The sequence below is a fragment of the Ovis canadensis genome, chromosome 17, assembly GCF_042477335.2.
Source record: "Ovis canadensis isolate MfBH-ARS-UI-01 breed Bighorn chromosome 17, ARS-UI_OviCan_v2, whole genome shotgun sequence".
In the NCBI taxonomy this organism is placed as follows: domain Eukaryota; kingdom Metazoa; phylum Chordata; class Mammalia; order Artiodactyla; family Bovidae; genus Ovis; species Ovis canadensis.
Genome location: NC_091261.1, coordinates 57,367,916 through 57,380,137, shown reverse-complemented (window position 1 = coordinate 57,380,137; position 12,222 = coordinate 57,367,916).

The window sequence follows — 12,222 nt, the reverse complement described above, 5'->3', positions numbered from 1 at the left end:
CCCTGGACTTTCTGAATGCACTCTGACGCTGAGAATCTTTGCCTTCTGGCTCTGCACTTCCGGTCCAGATTAATCTGCACTTCCGTGTGCACCTAGAGCCAGACATCCTGGAACACGAAGTCAAATCAGCCTTAGGAAGCATCACTATGAACAAAGCTAGGGGAGGTGATGGAATTCCAGTGGAGCTATTTCGAATCCTAAAAGATGATGCTGTTAAAGTGCTGCAGTCAGTATGCCAGCAAATTTGGAAAACTCAGCAATGGCCACAGGACTGGAAAATGTCAGTTTTCATTCCAATTCAAAAGAAAGACAATGCCAAAGAATATTCAGACTACTGCATGCTTTCACTCATCTCACACACCAACAAAGGTCCATCTAGTCAAAGCTTTGGTTTTTCCAGTTGTCATGTATGGATGTGAGTTGGGCTATAAAGAAAGCTGAGCACTGAAGAACTGATGATTTTGAACTGTCATGCTGGAGAAGACTCTTGAGAGTCCCTTGGGCAGCAAGGAGATCCAACCAGTCTATCCTAAAGGAAATCAGTCCTGAATATTCATTGGAAGGACTGATGCTGAAGCTGAAACTCCAATACTTTGGCCACCTGATGCAAAGAACTGACTCATTAAAAAAGATGCTGATGTTGGGAAAGATTGAAGGCTGGAGAAGGAGACGACAAAGGATGAGATGGTTGGATGGCATCACCTATTCAATGGACATGAGTTTGAGCAAGCTCTGGGAGTTGGTGATGGACAGGGAAGCCTGGCGTGCTGCAGTTCATGGGGTTGCAAAGAGTCAGACATGACTGAGTGACTGAATTGAACTGAACAGATGCCAGTAAAGTGATGTTCAAAATTCTCCAAGCAAGGCTTCAACAGTACATGAACCGTGAACTTCCAGATGTTCAAGCTAGATTTAGAAAAGGCAGAGGAACCAGAAATCAAATTGCCAACATCCACTGGATCATCGAAAAAGGAAGAGAATTCCAGAAAAAGATCTCAGGTCAGTTCAGTTCAGTTGCTCAGTCATGTCCAACTATTTGCAATCCCATGGACTGCAGCACACCAGGCTTCCCTATCTATCACCAACTCCCAGAGCTTGCTGAAACTCATGTCCATTGAGTCCGTGATGCCATCCAACCATCTCATCCTCTGTCGTCCCCTTCTCCTCCTGCCTTCAATCTTTCCCAGCATCAGGGTCTTTTATAATGAATCAGTTCTTTTCATCAGGTGGCCAAAGTACTGGCGTTTCAGCTTCAGCATCAGTCCTTCCAATTAATATTCAAGATTGATTTCCTTTAGGATGGACTGGTTGGATCTCCTTGCAGTCCAAGAGTCTTCTCCAACATCACAGTTCAAAAGCATCAATTCTTTGGCGCCCAGCTTTCTTTATAGTCCAACACTTACATCTATGCATGACTACTGGAAAAACCACAACTTTTACTAGACAGACCTTTGTTGGCAAAGTAATGCCTCTGCTTTTTAATATGCTGTTTAGGTTGGTCATAGCTTTTCTTCCAAGGAACAAGAGTCTTTTAATTTCATGGCTGCAGTCACCATATGCAGTGATTTTGGAGTCCAAAAAATAAAGTCTGTCACTGTTTCCATTGTTTCCCCATCTATTTGCCATGAAGTGATGGGACTAGATGCCATGATCTTAGTTTTCTGAATGTTGAGTTTTAAGCCAACTTAAAGTAGAAAAAGTAGAAAAAGATCTACTTCTGCTTTATTGACTACTCCAAAGCCTTTGACTGTGTTGATCACAATAAACTGTGCAAAATTCTTAAAGAGATGGGAATACCCAACCACCTTACCTGCCTCCTGAAAGACCTGTATGAAGGTCAAGAAGCAACAGTTAGAACCAGACATGGAACAATAGATTGGTTCTAAATTGGGAAAGGGTACATCAAGGCTGTATATTGTCACCCTGCTTATTTAACTTATATGCAGAGTACATCATGAGAAACGCTGGACTGGAAGAAACACAAGCTAGAATCAAGATTGCCCAGAGAAATATCAATAACCTCAGATATGCAGATAATACCACCTTTATGGCAGAAAGTTAAGAAGAACTAAAGAGCCTGTTGATGAAAGTGAAAGAGGAGAGTGAAAAAGTTGGCTTAAAACTCAGCGTTCAAAAAATGAAGATCATGGCATCTGGTCCCATTACTTCATGGCAAATAGATGAGGAAACAATGGAAACAAAGACTGTATTTCCTGGGCTCTAAAATCACTGCAGATGGAGACTGCAGCCATGAAATTAAAAGACTCTTGCTCCTTAGAAGAAAAGCTATGACCAACCTAGACAGCATATTAAAAAGCAGAGGCATTACTTTGCCAACAAAGGTCTACCTAGTCAAAGCTATGGTTTTTCCAGTAGTCATGTATGGATGTGAGAGTTAGACTTAAAAGATAGCTGAGCGCCAAAGAATTGATGCTTTTGAACTGTGGTGTTGGAGAAGACTCTTGGACTGCAAGGAGATCCAACCAGTTCATCCTAAAGGAAATCAGTCCTGAATATTCACTGGAAAGACTGATGATGAAGCTGAAACTCCAATACTTTGGCCACCTGATGCGAGGAACTGACTCATTATAAAAGACCCTGATGCTGGGAAAGATTGAAGGCAGGAGGAGAAGGGGACGACAGAGGATGAGATGGTTGGATGGCATCACGGACTTAATGGACATGAGTTTCAGCAAGCTCTGGGAGTTGGTGATAGACAGGGAAGCCTGGCGTGCTGCAGTCTATGAGGTCGCGAAGAGTCAGACAAGACTGAGCGACTGAACTGAACTGAACCGATAGCATGTGCAACAGAAGATCTTTTCAAGTGTGTATGCTTTGTCTCCCCAATTACCTAAGCTTCTGAAGGCAGGGACCAATTTTTACATCCATGCATGGAAGATAGGAAGGTTTCAAAATGCACTGACTTAAATAAGTGCCCAAATGCAGAAAGACGATAGCCTAGCACTCACATCACTTCTTGGTCCATGTGGGATAGATAAGGGATGACTGAAAATTCTTTGCTACTCCTCCCATTGAGTGATGGAATTAAAGTCCCTTTCTCTTGAATATAAGCTAGCTTTGTTGATTGACTTGATCCATAAATATGGTAGAAATAATGAGACCTCTCGGACTTCGTGGTAAGAAGCCTTGCAACTAGGAACACTCACTCTGGAGGAAGCCAACCACCATATCATAGGTCAATCTACCACAAGACCACTGTGCTCTGAGGAAGCTCAATAAACTCTTGCAGACAGACCTGCAGTCAACAAGCCTTGTAGAGCTCCCAATCAAGAGCCAAGACCATGTTCCACCCATATAGGCTGAGTGAGCCTCTTGGAAATGGATTCTCCAGTCCTAACTGAGTTGTGACAGTCAATACTGTGTAGAAGGAAGGAATGTTTTACCTAAGCTGGACCACAGTTCCTCCTCTGAGAATCAGGAAATGGAACTAAGAGATTGTCAGCTCAACCTGACTTGACGACTTGAAAACAGGAGAGAAGTGAGTGGCTTTGCCATCACGTGGGCAAAGAAGTGATGAGGCTCAGGTCTTAACCGCAGCAGACATGCCTGGGTACCACTGAGATAAGACTAGGACACAAATACCCCCATAGCAATCCTGGTCTGAGGTCCGACTAGTCCAGAGGCATCTGTCCTCTTGGATTTTCCTAGTAAAGTTTTCATTCTTTGTTTCTGATGGCTCTAACTGGCTTTTTGTTGTCTTGGATAAAAATAAATACTATGAGGTTCAAAGATAATCATTTTCTTCAGGCCCCAAAAGTCACAGCTCTCAAACTTTTCTAGGTACCAGGGTCTCTTGGGCAACCAATTGAAAATCTTGCCTGCTCTCACACATCACTGATGGATGTGTCCATCCATTAATGCTGCAACCCATATGTGTGTTAGTTGTTCAGCTGTGCCCACTCTTTGCGACCTGCGAGACTATAGCCCTCCAGGCTTCTTTATCCATGGAATTATCCAGAGAAGAATACTGGAGTGGGTAGCCTTTCCCTTCTCCAGGGGATTTTCCAGACCCAGAGATCGAACCTTGGTCTCCTGCCTTGGTCTCCAGGAAGATTCTTTATCATCTGAGCCATGCTGCAACCCATAGTGAGTGTAATTAGGCTGAAATCATCACAATTTTGAAATGTGCACCCTAAAAGAGGACCCTGTCTTAGATTTTCCCTTGTGTGAATGACACCCATGTGGCATATTTCTCATAACCAAAGACTGGGAGCAACCTACATGAGTCGAGACATGATGGCATAAGTGGGGCTCCATCCACACAGAGCAATACATGCAGGCATTCAAAAGAATGAGGACCATTACCGGAAATGTATGGTTAAGATCCAAGGTGCAGAACTGCAGAAATAGAATGTTCCCATTTAAGGAGGGGAAACAGAACATATGTGCAAAATGTAGATACATATATGGATACTTACATATATCTACTTTAATAAAGGAGACCAAACACATTTGTACATACACACATAAATTTTAAGACACGTGCTCACATATACAGATAGGAAGGTCAAGGTGAAAACCCGGGTACTGACTCCTTAATCACCATGGGAGGCTAGTAGAATTTCTTCTCTCTCTATGACTTAACACCAATATCAGCTAAATTAAAACACCCACAACATCACTCCCCTCTCATTTGACCCTGGAAGTGCAGCCATCTCTCCATCCATTCAGCTGACCTTTTGGACACACTTTGGAGTAAATTGCAGACATCAGTATCCTCCACCCCTAAACAGGGCAGTATGCAACGTTCTGAATTTAATCTGTTCCAAAACCTTGCCACATGCATCCCCATGACTTGGTGTTTACAAAACTTGCTCATCTATCCAGCCAAGTGAGTGGTGGGAATTTGTTACAACAGATTATTAAGAGAAGATGTGGTTACTGCACCAGAACTTTCATACACAACAGTTTATGACAAAAATGTTAAACATACAGAAACGTTGAAAAACTCATGCAACATATCTATGCACCTACTATCTAATTTCTGCTATTGATATTTTCCTAATTTGATTTACCATATCTTTCCAGTGATTTGACTCAGCATTAACACATCTTTTAAAGTGCATTTTCCGGTTGGCTGCTAACATGAGGATCATCTGCCCCATCCCACAGGCAGCACCAGACCTGTCCTTGGCTGTGTTCTGTAACCAAGGCATCTGATGTTGATTCCCACCATCACCACGGTTATCAATAAATTTAAAAGGAGAAGGGAAAAAAGTCAACTTTGGGCCATTAATTTAGAATAAACTGTGATATTTATCATTATGTCAGCAAAGCTCATTAGTGGCCTCTGTTTCTCAATTACATTTCCTCCATGCTAAATTCTCCCCATGAACACGAACAGTGAAGTGAAAGGAAATACAGTGTAGTTTTGGGTCTTTAACATTGCCTGGAATTCAATAGCAGATCTGATTTTTTTTTTTTTAATTTGCTTGTAGTTACATATCAGCTGAATGACACTCCTGTTTCTTTCCCCTCTAGGGAGCACTTTTATTAGTTACTAGATCTCTCATATAAAACATGTGGCTAAGAGAAAAACAGTCTCTTCCTTCCTCCCCATGTCTGAGGTCTGCATCTACAGACTGACAGAGATTAATGGACAGTTAACCACCTGTGTTTTCTCTCAGCTTCATGCCCTGCAAGTTTTATTTTTCCAAGCCTTTGTCAACTTTTGGAGATCAGATACACTGGTGGATCTTAGCAGTGCTGGGCAAAGATAAGAGAGAGAAATCAAACAGAGAGTTATAAATAGTGATAATAGTACTAAGATGCATTCAGCAATTACTACGTGCCAGGCCCGTTGCACATTCAATCCTGTTGACAGTGCCGTGAGATGTACCGCAAGCAGTGAGCCCTCTTTAGGAGGAGAGGCTGAGCAAATGAGCTGAAATTTACTTGGACATGGAGCATCTCTCTGTTGGATACACAAAGCCCAGCTTAGGAATTTTCATAAAAGTGAGCTCTTAAAGGTGGCCCTTGCTTTGGAAAGAGTAACAGAATATTCATTGTGCTGTGCTATATCCCAGGCGCTGACTGAACACACAGCAACCTGTTGTCTGAGTTGACTTCTGTGATGCTCCAAGGGAGGGCTTATTATTTCCCCCCATTTTACACATTGGGAATGAGAATTACAGAAAGTTGAAAGAATGTCAATCTTTCTAGAGAGTAAATGTTTCAGAAATGGGCTGTCTACAGGTCTGGGTGCTGCTGAGTGTGAAGAGTTCAGGAATTTCATCGCTCAGCTCAGCAGACACACTGAGGCAGGGCCTGCATTGTACCTGGGGCCAGGGTCAGGAAGCTGAATAGTGTACAGTCTTACCCACCCTCCTTGATCATTTAGTTCCACTAGATGGATCCATCAATATTCTACTCACTCATTGTGTGATTGGCCCCAAGAAGAACTGGCCAGATGGTCCAGAACCACAGGATGTGAAATCAAATGATGGCTGTTGGGGCAATGCGTTGCATAGTAGAAGGTGCGTGGAGAGCAGCACCAGATTGGGGGAAGGCCGGAGCTGAGCTGAGCTGTAGTCCTGCCACTCAGAGCTTGTGCCATCGCTCAGGAGCCCTGAGGCTAGGATGGCCCCGGAGGTTATCCCACACAGGGGCACAGGACATGCCTGCAGGCCCCGGCATGTACTGGTCACCAGATGCCTGCTGGCCCTGCGGAGCAGTGTGATCTTGAGCCAGGAGTTCTCTGTAGCCTGGAGATTGCAGGGCACTCGCTGGGAAGGGATGATGGTGAGCTGTCAGTCATCAGCTGAGGGAGGAAGGGTTTTTGTCCAGAAAGGATGGAGTCTGTCCTCTCAGGCCCTGGGCACTCAGGACGACTCCGACTCCTTTTCAGCGGTGTCTGTCAGACCCACACAGACCCGTGGTTACCGTGATGGAGGGCGCTCACTATGGAAACAGTCTGGCAGTTCCTCAAACATTAAACAGAGGGGCCACGTGACCCAGCCGTGCCACTAGTTGGGTCCAGGAAAAATGAAGCCAGGAATCCACACGTGTACATGAACCCCAAGGGCAGCATCATTTGCAACGGCCCAAAGGTGGGAGCAACCCCAGAGCCCCTCCACTGACGGCCCGACTCACACGATGGAAGGCGACTCAGCCGTGAAAAGGGACGAGGCATCTGCCGAGGTACCGCGTACCTTGAACTTCAAAAACCTTGCACTCAGGGAGCGAAGGCTGTCATTGCGTGAGTCCATTTACATGAAGTATCCAGAATAGGCGAATCCACAGAGGCAGAAATGAAATAGTGGTTGCCAAGGGCTGGGGTGGGGGTGTGACCGTTCCTGGGTAGGGGCTTTCTTTTGGGGGCGATAGCCATGTTCTAACATGAGAGAGTGGTGATGGTTGGATAATCCTGTGAATATGGTGAAAAGAAATGAAAGTGAAAGTTGCTCAGTCGTGTCCAACTCTTTGCGACCCCATAGCCTGTATAGTCCATGGAATTCTTCAGGCAGAATACTGGAGTGGGTAGCCTTTCCCTTCTCCAGGGGATCTTCCCAACCAGGGATCGAACCCAGGTCTCCCACATTGCAGGCGGATTCTTTACTAGCTGAGCCACAAGGGAAACTCTGTGAATATAGTAGAAATCACTAAATTTTACACATTTAAAGTGATCATGGTATATGGATTCTCTTATATATGTATATATATTTCTATTATATACTTTATATTTATGTATCATCTATGTTTCTATATTTAGAATATACACACACACACAGAGTTAAGTCCTTGAAGTTTACATACGAACCTTCAAGCCGTGACTTTCAAAGATGTGAATGTGTGTTCACAGGCCCAATCACACAAGTAACTTCACATGCCTCGTGCTTGCATCTTCTACAAGTTGCTGTGCAATTGTTTCCTTTACTGTACAGCGCTGTGTGGAGTATAGTCTACAGTGCCTTTATTTCAAGCCCAGGATGTCCTGAAGCAAGCATGAAAGCAGTGGTGATGTAGTTAGTACTGGTAGGAAGCATCTGCGGTTGTACTGTACTGTACTGTAAAATTTTCAAGTTTAGTTTTTGTATTTTTTTATGTATTATTTGTGTGAAAAGTATTATACACCTATTATAGTACAATACCATATAGCCGATTGTGTTAGTTGGGTACTTAGGCTAACCGTTGAAATTGCACGTACAAATGTGCTCTTGGAACAGAACTCATTTGTATATAGGGAACTTACTGTACATGGAAATATGGTTTTTTTATACAGAGCCAGATTAAGACTTTAGAGGCCAAAAGTTCAGAAAATACTATGAAGGCTCCCATATTGTATTGAAAAGTAAAACTGTACTGAAATGCTTGTAACTAGTCTAATGAAGAGCTTAGTTATAAACATAAATCATTCAGCAAATACTGAGTTTTTGATGCACAGAAGGCATGATTCAGATGCTGTAGATTTAGCAGTGTGCAAAACCAAGTTCTGCCTTCATGATTCAAGGAGGAAAACAGGAAATTCTACATTCATGTATATATATCTTCTATGCTGTGTGTTACTTGTTGAGTTGTATCCAACTCTTTGCAGCCCTCTGGACAGTAGCCCACCAGGCTCTTCTGTTTGTGGGATTCTCCAGGCAAGAATACTGGAGTGGGTTGCCATGCCCTCCTCCAGGGGATCTTCCCAACCCAGGGAATGAACTTGGGTCTCCTGCTCTGCAGGTGGATTCTTTACCATCTGAGCTACCAGGGAACTACAAATATAGTTTCTTTACAATATAGTTTCATATATATGCTTTACAGGGGAGGAAAGTAGGAGATATTTTCTTATAAATATTATATCATGTATAACCTATAGTATATAGTTCCATATACAGGCAGTATATACCCTATATATATACTTTCACATGCATATATAGTTTAACTTGTATAGTTTCCTCCATAGAGGTAAAAAATAGGATATCTGTGCAAATATATAATTTGCATATAATTTATTTACATATTAATATGCATACCACATGTATGTATATTATATCTATATCCTATAGAAAGTTTCACCTTTTTAAAATTAATTAATTTTATTGTTGGCTGTGTCTGTTCTTAGTTGCAGTACCTGGAAACTTTCGTTGGCAGCCTGGGTTCTATTGCTGGTCAGGGAGCTAACATCCCACAAGTTGTGTGATATGGCTCCCCCCCCAAAAAATAGAAGGGCTTCTAGGTGCCAGAGATGACTGCGTCTCATTTCACCCTTACCATGTGTGTTAGTCACTCCGTCACGTCCGACTCTTTGCGACCCCGTGGACTGAGACCCACCAGGCTCCTCTGTCCATGGAATTCTCCAGGCAAGAATACTGGAGTGGGTAGCCATTCCCTTCTCCAGGGGATCTTCCCAACCCAGGGATCAAACCCTGGTCTCCTGCATTGCAGGCAGATTCTTTACCATCTGAACCCCACCCCTTACCATAACGCCTTTGAAAGATGAGGCAGCTGAAGCCCAGAGAGGTTCACTCACCACTTCAGGGCCACACAGCTAACAGGGGCCATACCCGGGCCATGGGCTCAAAGCTTGTGCTAATTCCTCTACACACCAGTGCAGTGACGCTGTGTGATGGAATTAGTGATGACACATATGTACCTTTGTCACACACACAAAGAGACTTTGAGTGGGATGCAGGTAGACATTAGCACATAAAGGCTACTGTATTTCTGTACATTTTATTAACAAGAAAAATATTTCCATTTACCTGCAAGTGCTCATTTCACAGGTATTTTTGCTTAGCATGAAGCCAAGATGGAAAGCCAGATAATTTTTTTTGAGTTATCATAAAAAAGTTTTACTTTGGGTTTTTTACATAAATAATACTGTGCTTCCCTGATGGCTCAATAGTAAAGAATCTGCCTGCCAATGCAGGAGAAGTGGGTTCCATTCCCAGGTTGGGAAGATCCCTTGGAAAAGGAAATGACAACCCACTTCAGTATTCTTGCCTAGGAAATCCCATGGATAGAGGAACCTGGCAGGCTATACAGTCCATGGGGTTGCAAAAGAGTTGGATGTGAATTAGGGACTGAACAACAGCAAGCAAAATAATATTGCAGACAGTACATGCCAAAAAAAAAAAATGCAGGAGTCGTAAGAGACACAGTTTCGATCATTGGGTCAGGAATATCTCCTGGAGGAGGGGATGGCAATCCAATCCGGTATTCTTGCCTGGAGAATCCTGATGAACAGAGGAACCTGGCGCGCTACTGTCGGTAAGGTCACAAAGAGTCAGACAACGACTGAAGCGACTCAGCATGCGTGCACACATATGCATATATATATATTATATATATATATAATTTTTGGCTGCATTGGATCTTCAGTGCTGCACAGGGCAGGCTTTTCCTGTAGTTGTGGCGAGCAGGGGCTATTCTTCATTGCAGTGTGGCCTCTCTTGTTGTGGAGCACAGGCTTTAGGGCGCACAGGCTTCAGCAGTTGTGGCACACTGGCTTAGTTGCTCTGTGGCATGTGGGATTCTCCCGAATCAAGGATCGAACCCGTGTTTCCTGCATCTGCAAGTGGATTCTTTATCACTGAGCCACCAGGGAAGCCCCTACAGATTGCTCTTTTAAAAACCATTCAGATAACTTAGTTATTTGCCTAAATGTTTTAAAAGGCCTTAAGTAGAAATAAAATGGCCCTGATTTTATTTCAGTTACTCTAAAAAAAGATATGAACTGTAAGTTATCACTCACAGCTCATCAGTTCAGTTCAGTCGCTCAGTCATCTCCGACTCTTTGCGACCCCATGAATCGCAGCATGCCAGGCCTCCCTGTCCATCACCAACTTCCGGAGTTAACTCAGATTCATGTTCATCGAGTCAGTGATGCCATCCAGCCATCTCATCCTCTGTCGTCCCCTTCTCCTCCTGCCCTCAATCCCTCCCAGCATCAGAGTATTTTCCAATGAGTCAACTCTTTGCATGAGGTGGCCAAAGGATCGTAGTAAATGTGGGGAACTCAACACAAGCCTGCAGAAGAATAAAGTCTTAAACATTTCAATTGCTGAAAGATTGACTGGGTTCTGTGTAATTATTAATGCTATAAAAAGTGTATAATATTTACCTGGCTGTAATAGAACTGTGTAAAAGTCACTTATCTTTCCTGTCACATTTCTCAAAGTTATTAAAAAGAATGAAAGGAAATCTTGTAAATGACCTTTAAACACTGTCTTGTAAACGAAACCAGCAATTAATAATAATAATAATAATAATAATAATAATGGCTATAATTACCAGCTCAGTGCCAGGGATGAAGTGAGCATTTTTCTAGTACTCCCTCTTTAATTCTCACTCTAGTCTTAGAAAATAGACAGGATGAAACTCCCCTTTAGGACTTGGAAAAAGCAACTTCCTCCAGCTCACACACCTAGTCAGAGACAGAACCAGATTTTAAACTCACAGCTGAGAAGGTCCCTGCAGGTGGAGTTTTAGGGAGCTCAGCTCCATCCCTGAGCCTGAGCCTCACACAGCCTCTGGTGTGCGCACAGGAGGGGCTCAAAGAATACTCTGTGAATGAATTAATGGATGTCTGATTCTAGCGCATCTCATGCAAAGGTTCTTGCAGACAAGCCATTATTAAATGAAAAACCCCCAGAGAAGGAAGGAGGATACTGTGGAATGCTTGTCCAGGCTTAACTCAGCTCCGCATGTGCCAGCGAGCTCAGCTGAAAGGTTATCCACTCTAAGTCCACCCCTGGGTGCAGCTGGCCATGTCCTAGTCCAGCGACGGCCACCTGCCATCAGCAGCCCCTTCTGTGCCGACCAAGCAGGCCATGGACTGAGCTGTGGCCTCCCACAGAGGACGCGGCCGCCGGCCCAGGGAGCTGTGCATGGCTTCACACGTCCATCCTTGGGTGAACTGCTCGAGGGCACTTTGCTTGTGAGCAGCAGGGGTGAAAAGGTGATGATAAGCTTGTGCAAAGAGCAGGGAGCCCAGACAGGGCTGCACTCTCTGGGGCTCCCTCCCAGCTCCCGCCTCCCTGCCCGGCAGGTCCCAGGCAGGGCAGAGCCTCTAAGCCCCCGTGGGGGCTGCAGACTCCAAGCAAAGGCCTGCCTCGGCCCTGAGTTCCCCACCGGCCACTGCTCTTTTCTTTCCCTGGAAACTCACTCCGAGATGCTGGGGGTCACAGGAGGAGGGGGAGGAGGCCCTGGCCAATCTCACCCCTCAGGGGTCAGCAAAGAGCACTGCCTCTCATTGTCTGAACTCCATCAGAG